Genomic DNA, 23,186 nt, shown 5'->3' with positions numbered 1-23,186 from the left:
TTTGAAAGACCCTTACATGTAACAGGGGAAGAATGTGTTTGGAGGCAAGAAATTTCCTTCTTAGCAACTGCTCAGAGGTGCAAGTTGTTTTGCAAACCATTTGCAAACCCTTTAAACTTGTACACAAGTTACAAATGTGCAATCCTCACGATTTCAACATTCCCAGAAAAACTAAATTCTTAGTTTACTGTTAGAAGTTCCTGGATCTTGTCATAATCCACTCCTATTCTAAGCAGGGTTTATATGCTTTCTACTTTGTATTTTAACAGGTTTTTTTTTTAATCTACAACTACATATAAACAAGATAAAGTAAAATAATTCATACACTACAATAGATGTAGGGAATGGGGGACTACTAGAAATGATTTTCTCTCCCATTCGTTGGGAGATGTTTGGGGGGTCAGGATGCTTACAAGGTGACAACTGTTGTACTTTCTCTTTGTCAACTACAGCTAAACTTTTATTGGCTTCCAATCTGGCGCTGCCTACTAGAAATAGGAGAATTAAGATGATTGCCCTACAGAAATTACAGTAATAATGATTGGTGTCAAATGGTTTCATGAGGAATTGAGGTTGGGAAACAATATGATGTGGCGATAAGCTAAGAAACCCTGGTTCAAGTCCACCTTCAGCTATGGAATCTCACGGAGTCACCTTCAGTGAATCTCTGTCTCTCAACTCAATCTTCCTTGTGGGCAGCAGCATCTGCAGAGAAAATCTTCAGGGAAAATAACGAAAGAAGGATTTGCCATTGTGATGCATGCAGTGCCCCTACGTTGTGATATTGCATGCATGTATAAAAACTTGTGTTGGTATGTTGTAACACTGTTGTTATGGTTTTGATAAAAGTGTCGATCCTGTAATGTACAGAGTAAACGTGAGTTTGAAGGAAATATGCAGGAACTGTTAGCTCAGCAAAAGTGACTAAAATATTTTTGAAGCCCAGAACAGGGAGTTAACATTTGGAAGTAGCTCAGGCAGATGCCAGGAGGAGGAGGAGGAGGAGGAGGAGGAGGAGGAGGAGGAGGAGGAGGAGGAGGAGGAGGAGGAGGAGGAGGAGGAGGAAGAAGAAGAAGAAGAAGAAGAAGAAGAAGAAGAAGAAGAAGAAGAAGAAGAAGAAGAAGAAGAAGAAGAAGAAGAAGAAGAAGAAGAAGAAGAAGAAGAAGAAGAAGAAGAAGAAGAAGAAGAAGAAGAAGAAGAAGAAGAAGAAGAAGAAAAGGGCTTACAAGATTCTGTTATTACAGCCAATCTCAGTTACAGCCTTCTTGTGGAATTGAATTCCTTTCTGATCCACCTAATGGGGCTGACATCAGCATAGCTCTACTTGAAGGTTCTTTGGAGAAAAAGTGTTATTTTACACTATTTTGAACTCCTAATCATCTAACAAGATTATCAAATATTTTATTGTTTCTTGTTGCACTTAGTTCCATGGACTTACACATAGATATGCATGCACACCCGTCACTGATCAAATGAAGTGTTCCACATCCTCACATTTGTGCCTTTGCTTTTTGTGGAGTCTGCACGTTATCTCTGCTTACAGTGTGAACCCTGTAAGACATTTTTCTGCGGCCATATCTAGAGAAGGTTTTTCTTTCCATCATGTCCTCCGGATGCCTTTAAGCTCAACCACTTCACATGAGAGCTGCTTATTTATTTATAGCCAGCTTTTAATCACACTTGGATATTTTTAAAATGTCTTGCCTGGTGATATCGGAGTTGCTTTCGTTCATATATTTGCTTAAATCTCATTGTTTGTCCAGCAATAGCAGAACCAGAAAGGTATAGCAGTAAATCCAGCAGCCACTTTCTTCTGGAAGCCCACTTAGGAGAAAAGCCTAAAGATAAACAATCTTACGGGATATGATTAGAGCACAAGCATGTTCTTTGGAAAACTCATGCCATACTTTCCCCCAACTCACTGCCCTTGGGCTGTGTCGGGCTGTAAATGCTATGAACCTTAACCAGCAGGACTACCGACAAGCTAGCTGGCAATATGGACATTGTAGTCCAACATTGGAAGGGTGTCAGGGTGGGTGAGACTAATCAACACAGACTTTCCACTGTTCAAATCAGGCTGATCTTGGGCTTTTGCACAGTCTCTTTGCATTGAGGCATATGCATGGATCGGATCAGGGATAATGTGTATTAAAGAAGGACCATTTAGCCATGTCAGAGGTAAGGAGCTGTGGTTGTAGAATTCATAGAAGATAAATTGAGACTAATGCGATAAATGAAGAATTCAGCTACATGAATGTTTTTGGCCCCACTGTCTCTTGCAACATCCTTTCCCCCCACCAGCCTCTCCTAAACAGAGAGGAATGAAACGGGAGAGAGGCCCACTGGGGAGAAGAGAATGACTATAAATTAAGCCTGGGCACTATCATCATCATCATCATCATCATCAATTAAATGTAAGTTTCTCGATTAAATTTAAATTTATTAAACTTGAAATCGATTCCTCTCTCACGGCAGGAGAGAGGAAAAACATTTGGAAGGTAACTCAACATGCTGCTTCAGTGGAAAGAAGGGAGTATAAAGAAGTTTATTTTGGAAACATCCTTAAGGTTCTATCTTTGAATCCAGGCAAAGCATTTTAGAATGCTTTTCAAGTGAAACCCAGGGACAGATATGGAAAAAAACTTACTCAGAAATCTCCTAAGGCATTCTAAGTATAAAAGACCTCAACTAAAAGTGTTAAAAGGTTATTGAAGCTGCTTCACATGCTTTCAAAAGGACGTCAATTCAGATTATCTAGGGAAATAGTGGGTGGGGTGGAAGATTATTTTGGGAAAGGTAAGGTTGAGCAAAGACCAAGCAATGAATTAGATCCTATCAAGGTTAAACATCAAGGAAACAGAATGTCCACCAAATATTTGTTTGCATTTCTTTTTTCTTTGGGTGCAGACAGCATTGGAATGCTACTTTCCAATCAGTGAGGTGATGGAAAGGTATGTTGGCATAAATTATGCTGCCCTCATATCTGATCCTTACTTTGCCTCAGTGATACGATCCTTACTGTTTTAATGCAAAACAAGTTAAGAAAATTGATTGGTAGAGTCTCCTAGCCTCATTTCCCTTCCTGCTGAGCACAGCCTGACAGTGGTGGCAAACAAGCAGCAGTTGCTATCCTTAATGCTGTGATGAGGCAGAGGTCAGCAAGTGCAGGTGGCTTACAACAACTAGTTTATTCCAAAGGTGTTTTTTTGAAGAGTCATGTGGACCTTGTTTTTCCTTGAAGATGTTTTGCTTCTCATACAAGAAGCTTCTTCAGAACTGAAGAAGCTTTTTGGATAAGAAGTGAAACATCTTCAAGAAAAAACAAAGTCTAGTTGCCTCTTGAAAAGCACTTTTGGGACAACTGGGTGACTGATAATCTCCATAGACCACAACTAGTTTAGCTGCCTGTTATTTTGCCTAACCAAGAGGCCGTACTTGCAGAAGTGGATTTCAGAGCTCTTTGAAAGAGTGCTAGAGTCCAAAAATAGTTTAGTTCACAAGTCACACAGAGTGAGGAGATAACTGATCATGAGCTCCACCTTCGACTGATCCTACCACAAGACTGGCATTGCTGGTAGTAAGTGACAACTACCAACAATGGGCTATGAGCACCCAGCTGTAGCCTATGGAGCAGACAAAGAAATAGAAATATGACAAAGTCTAGCCATGCTAGACACATTGTTGGCAGAAGCAGCAGAAAACTTGCAGTACACTCATTGATGACACAATCAATAACACCAGCAGTACTTGAGAGTAGTCATCTAGCTTTTCAACTCATATATACCCTGAGCTCTGGTGGCTCAGTGGTTAGAATGGAGTATTGCAGGTAAACTCTAGCCACAGCCTAGAGTTCAATCCTGATGGGGCTCAAAGTTGACTCAGCCTTCCATCCTTCCAAGGTCTGTAAAATGAGGACTCAGATTGTTTGGGGCAATATGCTGATGTTGCAAACTCCCCAGAAAGTGCAGTAAAGCACTATGGAGAAGTACAGTATATGAATCTAAGTATTATTGCTAAATTTAGTAATAAGAACGCTAAAATATCCAGTAGTCTTCAAAAGACCATCATTAAACCTGTGCATATAAGAAGCCCATATAAGATTTCACTTGGCATTATGCTTCTGAAAAAGCAAGCATTTGGTGTCTTCAACAGCTGAAGCCAAAATGGCTGGAGGGGGCAGGCGGTAAGTAATAATTGGAGAGGGAAGGAGGAAACCCATTGAAATAGGCAATAAAAGAACTAAAATAGGCAATAAAAGCTGGGCAGATACCAACCCCTGACCATGTCATACATCATATAGCTAAAGAAACATCATAGATCACATCCATGGTAAAAACTGTGTGACAAGGAATTGGGAAACACTACTTTAAAGTTGTGATCGCAAAAAAGAAAAATAATTTAAGCTGCCTCTACAAGGAGCTAGGAATGAGATGAAAGCAAAGACCTGAGATGGTGGCATTTAAACAAGAGTTTGGGGACATTTTCAGGGACATGAATTTAAAGGGCATGAAAATCAACTTTATTATTGTGTTCTGTTACATCCCCAATTAAAATTATGCTAAATTTTTTACAGTCAGCAGTCACTGTATTGTAGATCAGGGGTGTCAAACTGGATTTCTTTGAGGGCCAGATCAGCATATTAGTTCTCCTCTGCAGGCCATCAGCAATGGGGGGCGAGGTACAGATGCCTCCTGCAGCACTCTGCCAACTGAAAACTGGCTTGTTTTTGGCCCATTTTCAGGCCATTTTTGGCCCATTTTCCAGCCAGTTTCCAGCCCATTTTCAGCCAGCAGAGTGCTGCAGGAGGCCATGGAGGACAAAAATGAGGCACGGGGGGGGGGGGCACACACAGCCTGTTTTAGCTGCCAGAGGCACCACGGGTTGGTCCTTTGATACTTCCAGGCTGGCCCTGCGGACTGGATACACTGCAGGCCTTGAGTTTGACACCCTTGTTCTAGACAAACTACATTGGAGGGCAAGGGAGCAACTTAGAGCAGAAATAGATGTATGTATAGACTTTTCTTTCTTTTTGTTTTCTTTTAACATTCACTCTTTCCCACATTATCTAATCTTCAGAGAGAGAGAGAGAGAGAGAGAAAGAGAGAGATGTATTTAAAGTTAACCAGGCATGGAGAATTACATGAAAAGGAAAAGGATTTCATTTTCCCTTTATATCAGGGGTGTCCAACCTTTCACCTTCCCTGGGCCACATTAGAAGATGAAAATTTGGTTTGGGCCGCACATAATTAAATTAAATAATAATTAAATTAAATTAAATTAAATTAAATTAAATTAAATTAAATTAAATTAAATTAAATTAAATTAAATTAAATTAAATTAAATTAAATTAAATTAAATAATTAAATTAAATTAAATTAATAAAATAATAAAATAAAATAAAATAATTATTTATTATTTATTAAAAATTATTCATTTTTATTTTATAATTTTCCGCCAAATTTTGCGGGGTGGGGGGAGGGGGAGAAGAAAGCTCGCCGCCTCACGCCTACCTCTCCTCCTGCAAATGCAGCAGCGGTGGCGGCGGCGGGGCAGAAGCAGCAGCGGCGGCGGCGGGGGCAGAAGCAGCGGCGGCGGCAGCGGCGGCGGGGGCAGCAGCGGTGGTGGCGGTGGCAGGGGCAGAAGCAGCAGCGGCGGCGGGGCAGAAGCAGCAGCGGCGGCGGCGGGGGGCAGAAGCAGCAGCGGTGGCGGCGGCGGCAACAGCAGGAGGTGGCGGGGCGGGACTTTTGGGCTGCAGCTGCCCACATTTTCTGTTGCTCACCTCGCCGCCTCGCGCCTACCTCTCCTCCTGCAAATGCAGCAGCGGTGGCGGCGGGGGTTTTAGGGGGGCAGAAGCAGCAGTGCAGCGGTGGCGGGGGCAGAAGCAGCAGTGGTGGCGGCGGCCCAGCAGGAGGACTTTTGGGCTGCGGCTGCCTGCCTTTTCTGTTGCTCGCCTCGCCCGCCTCAATCTTTCATGAAGGTTGGGGTGGGCATTGGGCCGCATTACGCCCATGCGGCCTGTGGGCTGCGGAGTTGGACAAGCCTGCTTTATATGATAACAATCTATGTTATAATTCTTTGAGGAAGCCCTCAGTTTAATCTGAGAGGGATGAGGAATCAAGGACTAGAATATAAGCATATTCTAGTCCTTGATTCCTCATCCCTCTCAGTTTAAATTTCACAATGTTGCACATGTTGCCTTTCTTTCTCTTAGAACAGATATAGCTGGCTGGAGAATTCTGGGAGTTGAAGTCCACAAGTCTTAAAATTGCCAAGTTTGGAGACCCCTGCCTTAGAACCACATTAGTAAGTTATATAGTTCGCTTACTCCCCATTTCTCCTTTAATGTGGACAGCAGAAAGAGTTTGATTTTTATTGTTTTTTGCCAACCACACCTGAACTCAAACAGGCCAGCCTCAGGCCTTGGTTTATGACTATCTTCCTGAATCTAACCCTAGAGAAAGTTAATTCAGTGCCTTTACTAAGTTGCTACTGAATGTGAGATGGGCAGCTATACAAATCTGATTTAAAAAGTATGTACGTACATACATAGATATTAAAATTCCAGTTCTACTCAACTTGGCAAACAGTAATTAATAAAAAAATGGGGCAAAAGTTTCTATACTCCTTTTCTTAAACATGACTGACCAAGTGTGAGGCCAAGATCAATTTTGGTCAGCTCTCAAGCAAACATGGCATAATATGGCGTTTAACCACATCTGAACTCAAAAAATGTGACTAATATTTACTACAGTTGATTTACAAAAAGCTAGCCTCAGGCTATGGTTTATTACTATCTTCCTGAATCCAACCATAGAGAAAGTAAACTCAGTGCCTTTACTAAGCTACTATTGAATATGGGATGGGCAGCCATACAGATTAACCTGTGCATATAATAAAATTAGTAGGTAAAAACAGGGTCAATTTGAAATTCAGATCACCAAGGTCCACTCTCAATGGCAAGTCTGTGTAGCAAGATGTCCTCTAGATGCTAACAGAGATCAAAGGTTCTGAGTTGTCACAACAAAGGAGGGATCAAAGGAAGCACATTCAAGGTCAGTCTCAGCTTCTTACAAAAGTTGCTCTAGCATGTGAATATTCTCTCTCTCTCTCTCTCTCTCTCTCTCTCTCTCTCCTTTGTCTCTCCCTCTCTCTTTTTCTCTCCCTTTCTCCCTCTTCCTCCCCACTCCCCTCCAACCCTCCTCTCTCTTCACCTAGCACAGCCAGGGCTGCCTCAGCTGATTATTCTGATTATTTTCTTACTCCAGAGCAATAAAAATACAAATCCTGCTATTTAGGAAAAACAACAACAGCACAATAAACAACTAATCCCGGGGTGTAACTGTGAGCAATTTGGTATTTCTCTGGCTTTTCGTTCAGTGTCATTGACATTCAGACAGATTTCAAGACTTTGCTTGTCCATGAAGCCTGATTCCAGGGTTACTTTTTTCAAGATCACTCCAACATTTGGAGGAAGTTTTTTCAACTCTGCTGTGCTTTGCTTCTCCTGCTTGGACAAAGATATTGTATATCCTTACAAGGAATGTTTATCTCTAATGTTTATCAGCTGACCAAGCAAATATCTTCAAAGAGGCAGCAACTACAGAAGACAATACTAACATCAGAGGTGATAAGAGCACAGATAAAGTGAGATTCCAATTAGGATGCTCTGTGGTCTTTGGGGATAATTTGTGCACTCAGGAATGTGAATGACACTACAGTGAAAATATGCAAACAGCAATTTACAAAAACAAAATAGTTTGTTGAATAATCCATAGTGGTCTGGAACAGACAAAATGTGGGTGCCAATGCTAAACTATTCTGGGGTGATTGTTAAATCATATTGCAGATTGGTGTCTGATGTTGAGGTAAACCATGTAATAATATGGAATTGAATTTAAATATTAAATTTGAAAAGAAATATGCCATCTCTACTGTATGTTGTTACATTTTTCCCCAGTCAGAACAGATGGAAGAACTAACACAGTTAAGGTCAAACTGAAAGAAACGCTGGGAGGGATTCTTGATATTTGAAAGGGTGGGAATGTCCTTCCCAAAGAAAAATGATCAGAATACATTGTAAGAGTCTTCAACCTTGACCCAGGCTTGGCACTGTTTTCTGCCTGTGTGCTTTCAAAACAGCCAGTATATATGGAAGTGTCTATAAATTGTTGCTGTTTCTGCACAGCAGAGGAACTAAGAGATAATGCTGCAGTTTACATGGTGGTTGCCACGTAGGCTGGATTTATCCAGCTAGTCTACCATAATGGTAGTTAAAACCATGTTGGCAGCCTTCCGATATGTTGGATTATAATATCCATCACCTCAGCCAGCATAATTATTGTGTTGACTAATAAGTGGCATCATCCCAGTGATGATTTAGGATGATGGCAGCTGGAGTCCAATGTTTCTGGATTTGGAAAGCAATGGTTGGGGAAGTTGAAGTGAACACACTGACTTTGAAAAAAGGAAATTTAGGACCAAATTGTTATTCTACTCACAACGCCTGTGTCACTTCTGCTTTAACATACTTCAAAAGGTGTTATTATTGAAGATAACATGAGATAAGTTTGTTTTGCTGTTCTGAGCTCTTAGGTAGCAGATGGGTGTGATTCAAATGTGATAAACAAATCCTTTGGCCTTTTTTCTTCTTTCCCCTCATATTTCTTGCAAATACTTTTAAGCCTACTATCAATGAGTCTTTTTATGTTTTCTTCAGTAACTGTAGCAGGAAATATAATTAAAGCTGCCTTTGTTATTTACTTAAGAACTTGCAGTGGACAGTCCTCAGCTAGTGGAAGAATTAACTGAAAAATAAATAGGTCAGCTGTTTTTGAGATTATGAAATATTTGAGATAAATTTAACTCTGCTAAGCACTAAACTTACTGTGTTTCTTCCAAAAGCTTCTTCATCTCAGTTATTCTCTTGCTATTTAACAGTGGGTCCAGAAGCTTTTGGGATTTCATTGGTTCCTTGTATTCATTTATCAAGATATTATACCTTTATACTTATACTATACCCATATATCAGTCTCCCCTGACTGGGGATTTTCCAGATTTGCTGGAACCAATTTGTATCATTTGCAGATAGCAGATCCACTCACTTAGGCCTGATCAAAGTTGGAGTAGGCTCTATAGGAAGAAGTATTATGACTTCTGTCCATAAAGTCCATAGTCAAAATGATTCTAGGACCTCACCATTCAGTTCATACAATGTCCAATTTTGTAATGATTCCTTACTCCTTTCATATCACAAAAATATTTTTCCTCTCACCCGATGTTTATACTTTATTTCTCAATATATCCCTGAGTATTCCCAGAATCCTCAGCTATTGTGAAAGATTTCTCCCTCTACCTGAAATCTCCATTTTCATGGAAATAAGTCTTTTGGATCTCGCCAAGTTCCATTTCTTCCATTATTATTTTTTTGCCTTCCTCTATTGTCATTTTGAATCAAGGTAGTCATGTCTAAAACAGGGAAACAAAAATGATATAGGTGATACAGATATCATAAGTGCATGTATTCATTTATGTGTATAAAACTAAGCTGCATAATCTAGGCTGCAAACATCAGGAAATGGTAACTATTTGCTGCTATCTTTGTAACCCAGATCTGGTAGCCTTGTACTTGGAAGTAGTGTCTATAAATAAAAATGCAATACACCTTACTAAAGCAATGAAAACTGAGACCAGGGGATCAGATAAATGCTTGACTCATGCCTGACTTACCTCTGCTGTTCTTCCTACTGGTGGAACTTAATGTGTAAAAGGTTACGTAGCCCTTCCAAGTCTTTCATGTAGAAGACTACCCTCTATAAAGGTACATTTTTCTGCCTTCATCCCACATTGTTGCTTTGCCTCTCCAATTCTTCTCAGCTTGGGAAAATGATGGTTGGGACACTTTTTTCACCAACCCACCTCAGAGTTCTTAACATCTTCAGTGTGACTAAGACTAACAATGGAGAAGAGCAGAATGTGTGTCTGTAGATGTTATAGATGTTAATTTTGCCTTAAAAATATACAAAATATTCTGCATCATGGATCCTTTGGAGGAAAAAAAAAATATCAGGGTAAATCTGATTCTTATGGCATCTAGCATTTTCCAAATTCAGCTTAATTGTAGAATTTATAACTGTAGAAATCAAACCTGATTTTCCACTTCAATATTGTTTTCCTCTTCTTCCTTCTTTGTTTTTTTTTTCTTCTTGATTTTTTTATCTTCAGGCCTGAGGGAAAATTTGAAAGCCTATAGTCTATTTTGTGGCATGCATGTTGATCTTGATAAAGGCATTGTCCAACTGATGATTTTCAGGTGTTATCTATCAGCACGTATGTGTCTTTTGTATTTTTTGAAGGGGAATAAAAAATAAAATGTCCTAAGAAGTCACCATGCTAAATGTTCAGCTGGAAGGGAGAGACGGGTGGGTGCAATTTATCAAGCACAGATATGTTTCACGAAGAAATTTGTTCATTAAACAAAGTCAGGTGCACAATTACTTCTGAAGAATACTACTAGTAGTAGAGAAATACATTCCATTATTTTTGTTGTTAGCCTGAAGATAAGCTTTCTGAAGTATCTTGAAATTTTCTAGATTTGGAAATATAAACTAAAAGTATCAAATACTAATGCAATCCTGATTTGGGCAAGACCAGGTTAAGAGATTAGGGGTGGCGGCATTTGTGGGGACCTCTGCCAATAAAAATTCATTGTTAAATTATGTGATGGCACTGTTATATAGAAAATCCATTTCGTATAGTAGTCTAGAAAGTGAAAAACTGTGTTCTGGTCCTACATTAGGCACAAAGATAGTTGGGTGACTATGGGACAGTCACTCTCTCTTAGCCCAAGGAAGAAAGCAATGGCAAGCCACTTCTGATATTACCAAGAAAACTTCATGGATTTGTCCATGTTTTCACTAAGATTTCAGACTGATTAATGAGGCAATGGTGGTAGCATTGTGATGCCAACTAGCTTCTCATCTAATCTGTTTGCATGGACACAATTTTCTCATATCAAAGTAACTGGAAAAACAATCTTACTTATTTTAGGCATTCGTTCAATTTAACAAAAGTAACCTGGGTTTCCATGCTTCTGGCAGAAAGTAAGCAAATCTAAGAAACAGAATGAAATAATAGCACATTTTGAAACCACAATACATAAAGCAGATTTCAGAAAGGAAAAAGGAAATGGAAACCAAAATGCTGAAGATCATTTTTTTTTCCCTCTGAACATCAGACCTGTAAAGGCTCCATATTCAAAATGCAGATTTTTCTATGAACACTTGTGGAAAAAGGCTAACTTTTCTCACTCCAAATCAGGAAGTGAAACCATTCAAAAACGGCATTTTCCCAGGACTCATAATAATACATTTTAAATGACAATATGAACATGTCTGAATTGATCTGCATCGGTGTTAGGAAGATTATTAACGACAATAAACATCTATCATATTTTCTGTGCAAAGGACCATCATTGTCTGTTTATACTATAGCTTTCTGAGCTTCTTCAGCTTTTCTCACCTATAAATACAGTTGCAATCTTTGTTCCTTTTTTCCCTAAGCTTTTTTTTTTTTTACACGATTTAATTCAGAAGAAGATTCCATTTTTCTTACCTATGTGTTGGAGAAGCCTTTATTCAGCTGGCATTCAGGGAAGTGTCTATTTCTGACATGATAAATATAGGGGAAGCTTAGGTATCTTTTTTGTCATTTTTTCCTAAAGACTTCAAGATTCTAAGGTAGTTTTACAACAGTTTTCCTTTATTATTACAGGTACTCCTCGACATATGACCAAAATTGAGTCCAAAATTTATGTTGCTAAGTGAGAAAGTTGTTAGGTGAGTTTTGCCCCATTTTATTACTTTTCTTGCCACAATTGTTAAGTGAATCACTGCAGTTGTTAAATTAGTAACCTGGTTGTTAAGTGAATCTGGCTTCCCCATTGACTTTGCTGGTCAGAAGTCAAAGGGGGATCATATGACCCCATATGCAACCATCATAGATATGAAACCAGTTGACAAGCATCTGAATTTTGATCACATGACCATAGGGACGATGGTTTGAGCATGAAAAATGGTCATAAGTCACTTTTTTCAGTGCCGTTGTAACTTTGAATGGTCACTAGATGAACTGTTGTAAGTCGAGGACTACCTGTATTTTACAATACATGAAGTGAGGCCAGTGTATTATTAGTATCATATCACACTTCTCAGTTACCAAATACTTACAGTGCTCAGATATCCAGAATTCTGCTGGATAGCCTGGATTTTTTTAATCTCTTCTCCCCCGTGTACCTCTAGTCTCTAGGACTCACCTTTTGCCCTGCTCTATCCTGGATTACAAAACTCCAATCAACCATTGGATGGCAGCAAAAACCTTTAGCTGCCACATGATGTCCCTTGGATTGTTGTACCTCAGAGCTGGTAACCCTATACCAGTGGTGGCAAACCTATGGCACGCATGCCACAGGTGGCACGTAGAGCCCTCTCTGTGGGCACATGCACCGTCACCCCAGTGCAGCTCTGCCACGCATGCGTGTGTGCCCCCTGCTGGCCAGCTGGTCTTTGGGTCTCTGTTGTGCATGGGAGAGGTGGGGCGCATGCGTGGGAGGTGGAGTGCACGCACGGGGGTGCGTGTGTGTGTGTGGTGCATGCATGGGGCATGCGTGAATGCAAGGGGCACACGTGCATTGCATTTTGGGTATGCGTGTCCGCACGCTTTAGGCACTCGGTGCCCAAAAGGTTCACCATCACTGCCCTATACTTTTCTGGCTTCTAATGGGACCAGGCTTGGAGGCAGTAAAAGGGTGTGACTTGGCTGTCTTCCAAGGAGAATATAGTGGTGAGGCAGAAAAATATGTGAGTGGTAAGTTGTGGCCAAATAAATTGCTGGGGCAGAATAGAGCTTCCAATATTTTATCTCTTTCTGTACCATGATCTATTGGTTGTTAAAAAAAAACCTGAACATTTACTAGAATAACAGAGTTGGAAGGGACATTGAAGGTCTTCAAGTCCAACCCCCTGCCTAGGCAGGAAACCCTACACCACTCCAGACAAATGGTTATCCAATCCATTTCATCCATATGTGCCTAAGTGAAGGGCAGAAGGGAAAGAAACAAGAAAGCCATGTTATTTACTGGCCAATAATAATTTTGCCTCTTATATCCTATAGTAGGATATCATAGTTGATGGTATTGAACACCACTGAGAAATCTAAAAGGACTTAAAGCACTACTGGAAAATCTAAAAGGACCACAAAGGCTGCATTCCCTCATCTAAGTCCCAGTAAAAATCACATACCAGAGGAATCAGTGCTATTTCTACCCCATGACCAGGTCTGAAGCCTAAATGAGGTGGGTCCAGAGAACCGATTTCCCCTAGCATCATTTATAGCTGATTCCCCATCATAAGAGGTAGACAATGTGCAAAATTGTCACATAAAGCCCAAATCAAAGATTGTAGTTGTTTTTCAGTGGGAAGTGCAATCAGCTGCAAAAAAGCTCATGGCCATCATTCTTTCTTTGATTTTGACCTCCGTTCTCTAATGAGTGGGGGGTGGACCTTTTTAATCCTTATAGGATCTATGAATATTTACTTAATTAATCACCTGCCATTTAATCTATGAATTGAATCGGTGGCTTTTTTTCCCAGACTCCACTTTCTTTTTAAGATACAGTTGAAAGGTTAAGACATCTTACCATATTATACATGCAAAAACAAGTGTTCCAGTAATAATGGAAAACTAACTTTAATTAGAGGAAAGCTAACCTGTTCAAAATTTGCATGTTCCATGAAAGAACATTTCAATGAATACCTAAAACACATCTCCCAGAATTAAAAGTGATCATTTTAAAATTCCAGTTCAAGGGCACAACTATATAAAATCCTGCAGAGCCCAGTTTCTAAGGCCTCGGGGAACAGAACAATGGTTACAGCTAAGGCCACACGGACTTTTTAAAAAGAAGTTTTAAAAATCTCCTGGCAGGACAAAGATTGACAGTGATGTCACCAAAAATGGGTTAGTTCCAAATTTGTGTTTTGTTGGGGTAGAAACTTTGGAGACGGAGGCTGATTTTTTTAGTGTATTTAAATATGTAAGTTTTGTGCTAAATGACAATATGTTTTAATTTTAGCTATTAAAAACAAACTAAACTGAAATGTATTATAATGAAGGTGCTCCTTGGGCTATAAAAAGAGCCTTGATTAAAGGAATTCCCCACACACACCAATCAAGTAATTAGTAAGATGTTGCTGAAATCTGTCCACAAATTGAGCAATTGATGTAGGATTACTGTAATACCAGATGGAAAAATAAAATGCGCAGGTTAAGCTACAATGCAATGTTTTTATTTTCTATCATAGTTGGTCCTGCCTTTAGCTAAGCAACCTTATCTGTTTTATATTGAACGTTTATGGTTTGTAAAGGCTGAGTTGAAATTATAATTTTGAGTTGTAGCACAGGTTCTACTCACATGCTGAGATTGATGTTAAGAAAAGAAAGTGGTTTGTTGTTTAAATGGGGGTAGAAGAGTGATTGTTGGAGTCTGACCTCTTGGCACAACCAAGAGATTTATCAAAGGGTGCATGTGACTAAGTTAAGTAAGAGACACAGCCCCAGCGTGAAGGAAACAGCTGCTCATTTTTGCTTTCACACTTGGCAGCTGGACAAAGAAGGGAGATGTTTGTGTTGAATACCTCTGCAAAACTGAGTACAGTAAGTGATTTTCCCTGTTGTCCTTGGGTTGGGAATGTGTTTGCATTTTTTTTTAAAGCCAGGAATACTACTTTTTCTCTTGTAGCTTCTCTCGTAAAAGTTGAACTCTAGCTTGTTCTGTCATGGATCTAGTTCCACAAACAATCTTTTCTGCAAGACCCTTAACTAATACACGGACCCGGCTTATTTTGCTTCAGTGAAAGAAAAATAAATAATTGTAATTGCTTTTCAAGGGTATTCGACTTGGCTTGCCTGGCCATGTGCGGTTTAGAATGGGGGATGCTGCCTCTTTAAAGAGGGAATACTCACAGCTGCTGTAGCTGCTGTTGTTTGTTGTGTTGCTTTTTGCCGGAGAAGCTGTATCTTGTACAATTCTTCCTCCCACAAAACAAGGTACAAAACAATGCAGTCCTGCTTATGGTGTGCTGGCTTTTATTTCCTGGCAATGTCACGAAGAGGTTCACGATATCAAGCGCCTTGTAGAACACTAAAGCTGTTCTATAGCAATTTAGAACAGCAGCTTCTTAAAGCAGCTCAGCACTTTTCAGGGGCAGCTATCTGGGGAAAACACATTGCTGACTTTGGGCTAATAAAAATGCAGCAGACAAAGGCTAGCATGCATCATGGTGCCAGGCAAGGCTTCCAAAAATATTGTTCCTATCTGCATAGCTATTGGGATTGCCAGGAGAGAACTACTTGTAGCAGAGCAAGGAGTCCCTTAATTGCTACTAGCTGTTAGAATTTGCTTTTTGATAAGGACTCTGTTGTCTACTACATGCATAACTTACTTTAAAGTCTGAGGGGGGGAGGAGGAAAGCTGATTGTCTTTGGGGCTGTTGGCAGCTTCTAGGAGCCTCTGATTGGCCACTGTGAGAAATAGGATGCTCCCTGGGTGGACTTCGGGTCTTGATGTTCTTTTTTAACTCAATGAAACAATTCAAGGTTGCCCTTGGAGCCAGAATTATAGGGCCTGATATGATCAGTTGAAGGTGATGTGGCAAATAAGCCACCCTACCAGGATTACTGCTAGTTAACACAGCAAATTTAATTCCTACCTGTGATAAGTCTTCTCTGTGTTTTATGATCATGGGTGGCATTTGCACTTATCTCCACGGCTACGTTTTGCTTTAAAATAAATACAATCTTTTTCTACACATAGCAGAAGAGTAGATGCAAGGTCCTTTAAATTTCTGTAGTCATAATGATGCTGCAAGCTGTAGAGGCTCAGATGATTTCCTGTCTTGTCCAGGTTGACAGTTGTGATTGGACTACTATTTCAGGAATGCAAAAATGAAAGTAAAGCATGAAATGTCATGCTGGAAAAGGGAAGAACAGGAATGAAATTTGTGTTGATTTTACAATTGAAGTCATGGAAACCTAAAGGAATCCACAGTATAGTGGCTAAGATTGATAGGTGTAGTTTGGACTAGTGGTTTAGGCATCAACTTAAAAGTGAGCGACTGCAAGTTCTGGTCCCACTTTAGCCATGAAAGCCAGTTGGGTGGCCTTAGGCCAGTTGTTATCTCTCAATTGAACTCACCCTGGAAGGTTGTTGCCGTGGGGAAAATAGGAGCAGAAAGGTGTGTTGGTTATGTTTGCTGCTTGGGTTATTTGTAAAAATAATAAAGGCTGGATACAAATAAAACAAATAATCCAGCTCTCCCAGTTAATTGGAGGAATTATATTGCCCATCATTTAAATGCTAGTACTTGATTTTATGTGTGGGAATTTCCATTGCTGTATGGAAACCTGACTGCATTCTGTTTTTTCCCATGATACAAGTGATATAGTCTCACAATTTTCCTGTATTAATTCAAAACCTTTCAAAAATTACTTCTGTCTTTTTCTTGTTTTCAGCAGCTAATGTTTCTCTGTTGCAATAGTAGCAAAACAGCAACCATTCTATGTCTAGAGCTAGCAATCCACCAATACATTTTAAAATTTTCTGCCTGCCCATTGATAATTGAGTATTCTGAATTAGGATTAATTCAGATGAGGAGGCTCTCAGAAATACATTGCCTGGATTAGGGGGAACATATATATACACACAAAAAAAAATACTTCAAGGGAATAGTTTTCAGTAGAAAATTGGGGGAAATGGAATGAAAATCCCTCCTTGTATCAGGATCTTAAACCAGATTAATTTTAAAGGGAACAGAAAAACAGTCATGTATTTTTCAATCCTTTTAGCTAAAGAGATTCCCAAAGCAGATCTTCCATATCTACAACTTTTCCCATAGGAATTTTGTTGTAGTTTTTTGGGGGGGAAGAATATTCAGTACCAGATAGATCAGGGGTCGCCAACCTTTTGGACCTCAGGGACCACCAAACTCATAATTTTAAATCCCACAGACCACTAATATGAATTTTGACTGAGGGTGGCTTGCTGACGTTGGTGGGAGAGAGAGAGAGGGAGGGAGGGAAGGAGGGAGGGGAGGGAGATGGAGGGAGAGATCTGATCTAACCTCGGAGGACTGATGGTGATGTTTTCTCTCTCCCTCTCTCTCTCTCTCTCTCTCTCTCTCACACACACACACACACACACACACACACACATACATACTCTCTCCAAGAGAGAGAGAGAGAGAGAGAGAGATCACTCACTCTCACACACATACCCTCTAAGGCAGCCACATTCGTAACCTGCTTTTCAGCTCCGTTAGTAACCACTGAGATAGATAGCCCTCTTCTAAACCAGTGGTCACCAACCAGTAGGCCAGGGACCACTGGTGGTCTGTGAGAAAATTTTGGTGGTCTGCAGAGAAATGTCACCCCCAAAGCACCCCCCCAAAGTAATTAATCCAGACTGCATGGGAACACAAGGCAGCGTCGCCAATATGGCCCACAGGAACACAAGGTGTGCATCGCTTGCATTGCGAACAACATGAGGTAGTGAGGGGAGGGGGGAAAGGGCGGATGGCGGAACTTGCCCCATGCGCCTGACCTGACCACCGGGCTGCTTCTTTCGACTTCTTTCTTCTGCTTTTGGCTGCACGCAAGAAAAGCATCAAAAGTCTTTCTTTCTCTCCCCCAAACTCTGCCAGAAATGAGTCTTTGGGACCCTGCAAGGCATCCTGCTCCAAGAGGCTGCGCCGACAAAGGTTAATTTCTGGTGGAGTTTGGGGAGAGAAAGACTTCTGCTGCTTCTGCTGCTTTCCTTGCATGAAGCCAAAAGTCTCTCCCTCCCCCCCCCATCTCCCCTGAGAACAGAGCTGGAGACGGTATCCTGCGATCCCAAATAATGATCGATCGGTAGGAAAACGGGGTAGGGAATTCTCCTGCAGATTTTTTTCCCTGCAGCCACCGTCAGTCAAAATTCATATTAGTGGTCCGCGGGATTTAAAATTATGAGTTTGGTGGTCCCTGAGGTCCAAAAGGTTGGCGACCCCTGTTCTAAACTATTATGGAAGATAAATAAGGAACAGAGTTTAGTGGATTTTCCCAAAGAAAAACAATGGGATTTTTTTTTTATTTCTTTTTTTTTAAAACAAGTTTTATTAATTTTCAAAACACACAAGTCATCATTATCCATTACATATTTAAACCTTTTCAAATACTATAATAAAAATTTTATAATAACATCAATACCATAATCTTATTAAACTCTTTAATAAGAGTTTTTTTTTTGTTATTTCTAATTTCAAAGTTAGTACCCTGATCATTGATCTTTTTCCCTTTGGTCAATGAGAGTGAAAACACACACAAGATTTAAAAGACCTTTGCCTTTACAGAAAACATAGGACTATATATTGCTTCTTACTTTCTCTGTTCATGTCAGTGAAATTGTGTTTTTTTAGCATATAGTAAACTCCCCTTAGTAATTCTGTGAGTTAATGTGGACTTCTATGAGAGAGATTGGTGTGTGAACAACAGATAGCCGCAAGGGTCAGGAATGTGTGAAATCACATTTAGGAATTCCCAGACAAATTAATGGATTTTCCATTCTCATGGAAGGTGTTAAGGTAATTGCTGTAAATGGACAGGTGAATTTTAGTGGGAAGGGAACACTAGAAACAAAACACTAACAGGGAGGTCAAATAAAAGTGAAGGCATGGTCTTTCTAAACTACAGAGTTTAGAATACAAGCAAAGCATTGAATGTACAGTAAAGATGTTGAGCCCAGGTCATGCCTCCAAGAAAGTCCCAGTATGTACAAGGATTTGAGACTTCATACTATAGCTCAAAACTTCAAAATTCTGATGTTCAGGTATTCAGCCTTATCTTCAATCTTACTGGCTGTGAAGTTGCCAGCTTTTCTTTTGAGAGGCAGTGTCTTTAACTTTGGCCTGGCTTATGGAAATGTAGAAATTCTAAAAAGCATCTTCAACAGAAAAAAAAAGTAGGCACTTCTATTTAGGTGGTATAGTTGTTTACAGTTGGAGCAGAAAAGAAATTGTCTTTATGTCTTCAAATATGTGATTCAAAGAGAGCCTTGTCTGAATTCTAATGTGAATTCAATTCCGATTTTGCATTATGACAACCATGTATTGCCGATGAATCTTACCTGCAACAGTAACCTTCTTGTAGTGTACTTGTTCTAACAGACTTGTAATACTGCATTCCTATTGGACAGACACCATCGCCGGATGATTGGTTGTTAACAAACAAACCCGATTGGCCGCCTAAGCGGCGGGAAGTTTAAATAGATGCCATTGGTTGCGAGCCGCGAGCAGCCGCTATAAAAAGGGCTGCCGCAGCTCGTCTTTAGTTGAGTTACTTGGTTGTTAAATAAAGAGCTGAATTCAACTCCGTTCTCAAGCCTGTTTTGTTCTGGCGATAGAACACTTCTCCATCTAATTACATTAAAATATGTTGAATTATAATGCACTCTAAATGGCTACGTTGACTGGGAAGGTGCCTGATTGAGGATGGTAATCTATGGTTATTACGTACATGGATTGCAATAGTTAAGAGCTGAACGTGGTGTGAGAAGACCCAGAAGTGTGAGCAGACTCATGGAATTCACTGGAAGGGAAGATAGTGGCTATATGGATAAAATGAGGAGAGACCCTATAATATACTGCATGAGTTTTCCAGAACTGGCATATTAAACAGATACAAATAACAACAAAATACAAATTTGTAAAACAGAATCTTTATAATTTAAATCTCACTTATGAAAAAAGCATAATTGTGCTAAGGAAATACTATTATCATCATATGCTGGTGCCTATATGAGACCACTCTATAATGAAAGAAATAAGTCCATGGTGAATATTCCCTCCAAAACCGGCTTGGGTAAATAAATTAAGATGCATGTCATTTATTGAAATCGCTGATCAGGCACTAAATATAGCACAGAGTTGCTCAATGTAGCTTGATACCTGTTTCCTAGCATAACCTCTTTTGGGGGAGGGACTTGGTATCTTCTGATCTGATGATGAATCCTGATTGAATGGAAACAAACCTATATCAATGTAATAGCTCTATTCTTCATAAACATGATTATCTCAGGGTTGTTGTTGTTTTTGCTGTTTTTATTGATAGGTGCTTTTTGTCTCTACCAATTTCTTTTCTAAAGAGATTCTGAGATTTTAATAGCAAAAGTAGGTTTGGCAAATGCAACAGTTATACGTTATAAGAGTTGTGGTGGTACAGTGGTAAGAATGCAATATTGCAACTAAATCTGCTGACTGCCAGTAGTTCAATCCTGAGTGGCCCAAGGTTGACTCAGTCTTCCATCCTTCTGAGGTCGGTAAAATGAGGACCCAGATTGTTGGGAGCAATAAGCTGACCCCGTAAACTGCTTAGAGAGAGCTGTAAAGCGGTATATAAGTCTAAGTGCTATTGCTATTGTGCCTTATTCATATCTGATGTTTTATTTCATCTACTGCTGGGTTTGCTATGCTATTATTTACAATACTTCACTTAATTTCTCTTTATACTGATTAAACCGTTTGCCAACTTTTTTCAATAGAATATAAATATTTCAGATAAACAAATACAGTGATTTCACCCTCAAACTATTTGTGTTTTAAATTTAAAGAGAGAGCAGGAAAAATATATTTTTCTTGTTAGTACTTGTATTTCAACAGTTTCTTTGTCTGAACAAACTGCAGGAACAATTATCTATGTACAACAGTTATATCTTGCTGAGTTAAATAACATTTATTATAATTTTATTAAAAATTGTGAGTAATGATCATTCTTGGATCATTGGAGTAATGTTGCATTCTTGTGGCAAGCCATCCATCAGGAAGGATGCAATTCTTTTGGAGCCATTCCCCAAGTGATTCTCACTCATTTGTCAGTTATGAAAGCTTTGCATAAACTGTTTCTAAGATGCAACTCTGCAGGTTCAGGTTTAATTCCCAAAAGGTGCTAGGAAAATAAACATAGCAGCTATCTGTTACTCTTTAAAGCAGCTGCATCTTATCTTGGGCTCATGGGATAGCAACAAGAAAAGACACAGCTGCTTGGACTTGGAGATATGAGCTAGATTCAAACTGCCATCTTTTTGGAATCAAATCCAAAGCTTAGGACAGTTCTGTTAACTTTCTGCAAAGATGAACTGAATTATAAACCCTGATGTCAACGTCTCCTTTCTCATCATCTTTCCACAGTTTTTTGAAGTGTCACGGAGAATGCAACTTACAGTTATTGAATGGGGGCCTTCTTGCTTTTCGTTGCGGTGGTGAAAGTGTCATCATTTTTTTGACAAGAATCAAAGGACAATGGAGTCCAACACACTTGGAAAAGCTGCAACACTGGATGAACTATTAAATACCTGCATTAAAATGTTTGGTACAAATCTTAAATATATTTTTAACTCATCTAAACACTTTCCTCTTCATCATTGCATTCATAATGGCTTGGATTCTTAACATTTGGATTACTTCGTTTAGTATAGTTATATTTTATCTTAATATTATTTTAATTCAGAGTTGTTAGTTTCAAAGATTCCCCATAAACTCAAATTATGAACTAGTTGAGGCTGGCCAAATTAAAGCATTCCATTGCAGTACTGACCAAAATGAAAATTAGTGGAAGGATTTAATAAAATGCTGCTTGTGCCTGGCTGGATACAGCCATATCTGAAAAATCGGTCCATAATATTGGTTGTCATGGGAAAAGGTTATGATAACAAAAATAATGGCTAAGTTGGTGCCCACAATTTCATCAGCCAAGTACAGTCAATAAAAACTATTTTCATCATAATTTCAAGTGAGTTTCTTATGGAGAGATTTGTATTGCTCTGTCTAGTTCACTGGCCAGCTATAAGAAATAGTACATGAATAGGATGGGCTATAGGACAGAATGGACCTGGTGATGCAGGGGTTAGAATGCAATACTGCAGGCAAACTCTACCCAAGCCTGGAGTTCAACCCTGACAGAGCTCAAGGTTGATGTACCCTTCCATCCTTCCAAGGTCAGTAGAAAGAGAACCCAGACGGTTGGGGGCAATATGCTGATGTTGTAAACCATCTAGAAAGTGCTGTAAAGCACTATGAGGTCACATATAAGTCTAAGTGTTATTGCTATTGCCTCATTAGGACAACATCTGTAAAATAATTTTGCCAACTTGATACCATCTGATCATACATTGGAAAAAATATTTAAGGAAATTGAAGTCCAATATATCTAGCAGGTACCAGATTGGGGAAATGTATCCCCAGAGAACTGCCTGGTGTACACATTTTTAGTCTAGTACTATATGCCAAATGAATGGACTTTTCTGATAAATTCATTTCATTTCACAATGTAAAACTTTATTTTTATTTTTGTTTCTATTTAGAAACAAATTATTTAGCAATATTTGTACAGGAATTTAACATTTGGATGCTTTTTGTCATTCAGTCATATTCACTGTTCTGTTTTCAATTTATCTGTTCTTTTACAGACAACAAAGGGGAGCTGAACGGCAATAATTTGCCGAGAACGTTTCTTTTAATGCATCGATGGTATCTGTCATCCACAGAACTGGCAAATAAACTTCTCTCCCTATATCCTTTCAGAGAGTTATGTTGAGGATTCTTAAGCATCAGTTTATCCAGTAATAGTAGTCAAAATACTTTCAAGGTAGAACTTGATGGGGATAGTGAAGCCATTTGACAAACATAATTAAAATCTAGAAACAGTTATTTTTATTTGGAGGAAGATACATGAACTCTAAATGTACTTGTGGTTGCAGGCAGCTGGCATTTCAAGTCCATTAGAAGTTTCATTAAAATCCCTCTATATTATTGGGAAAAAATTAACAATGGTTAATTCTTGTGGAACAGAGATGGAGCAATTGCATATGGAATAAGACTTCATTTCTTCTGGAACTTCAGTGAACTTCTATAGGAGTTCCTATTTGTTGAAATAAAATAACTGGGATAACAAGAAGGTGCTAAGCTACAGCACTGTTAACAATGTACTGTAGATTTTTTGTTTTAAGCAATAAATAACCTGAGATTCAGGGGTGGGATTCAAATTTTTTAACAACCGGTTCTGTGGGCATAGCTTAGTTGGTGGGCATGGCTTGGTGGTCAGAT

The 23,186-nt window shown here is 39.4% G+C and overlaps 1 long non-coding RNA gene across 2 annotated transcripts in view; it reads left to right on the top strand.

Moving 5' to 3' along the window:
- Positions 1-21,375, top strand: part of LOC148132832 (uncharacterized) — a 34,300-nt gene extending 12,925 nt beyond the window's left edge. The window contains exons 3-4 of one of the 2 annotated variants that reach the window (XR_015749745.1): positions 11,770-11,834; positions 21,273-21,371. This is a non-coding gene — a long non-coding RNA (uncharacterized LOC148132832). Of the gene's footprint in view, positions 1-11,769; positions 11,835-21,272 lie in introns of both variants that reach the window. The other variant, XR_015749744.1, reaches the window with a different exon arrangement.
- Positions 21,376-23,186: the final 1,811 nt, after the last annotated feature.

The sequence above is a fragment of the Notechis scutatus genome, chromosome 1, assembly GCF_049901735.1.
Source record: "Notechis scutatus isolate UNSWTSFEM ecotype Mainland chromosome 1, rNotScu1.2, whole genome shotgun sequence".
In the NCBI taxonomy this organism is placed as follows: Eukaryota; Metazoa; Chordata; class Lepidosauria; order Squamata; family Elapidae; genus Notechis; species Notechis scutatus.
Note: the sequence above shows the minus strand (reverse complement) of the source record. Positions and strands in the feature narration are given on the sequence as shown.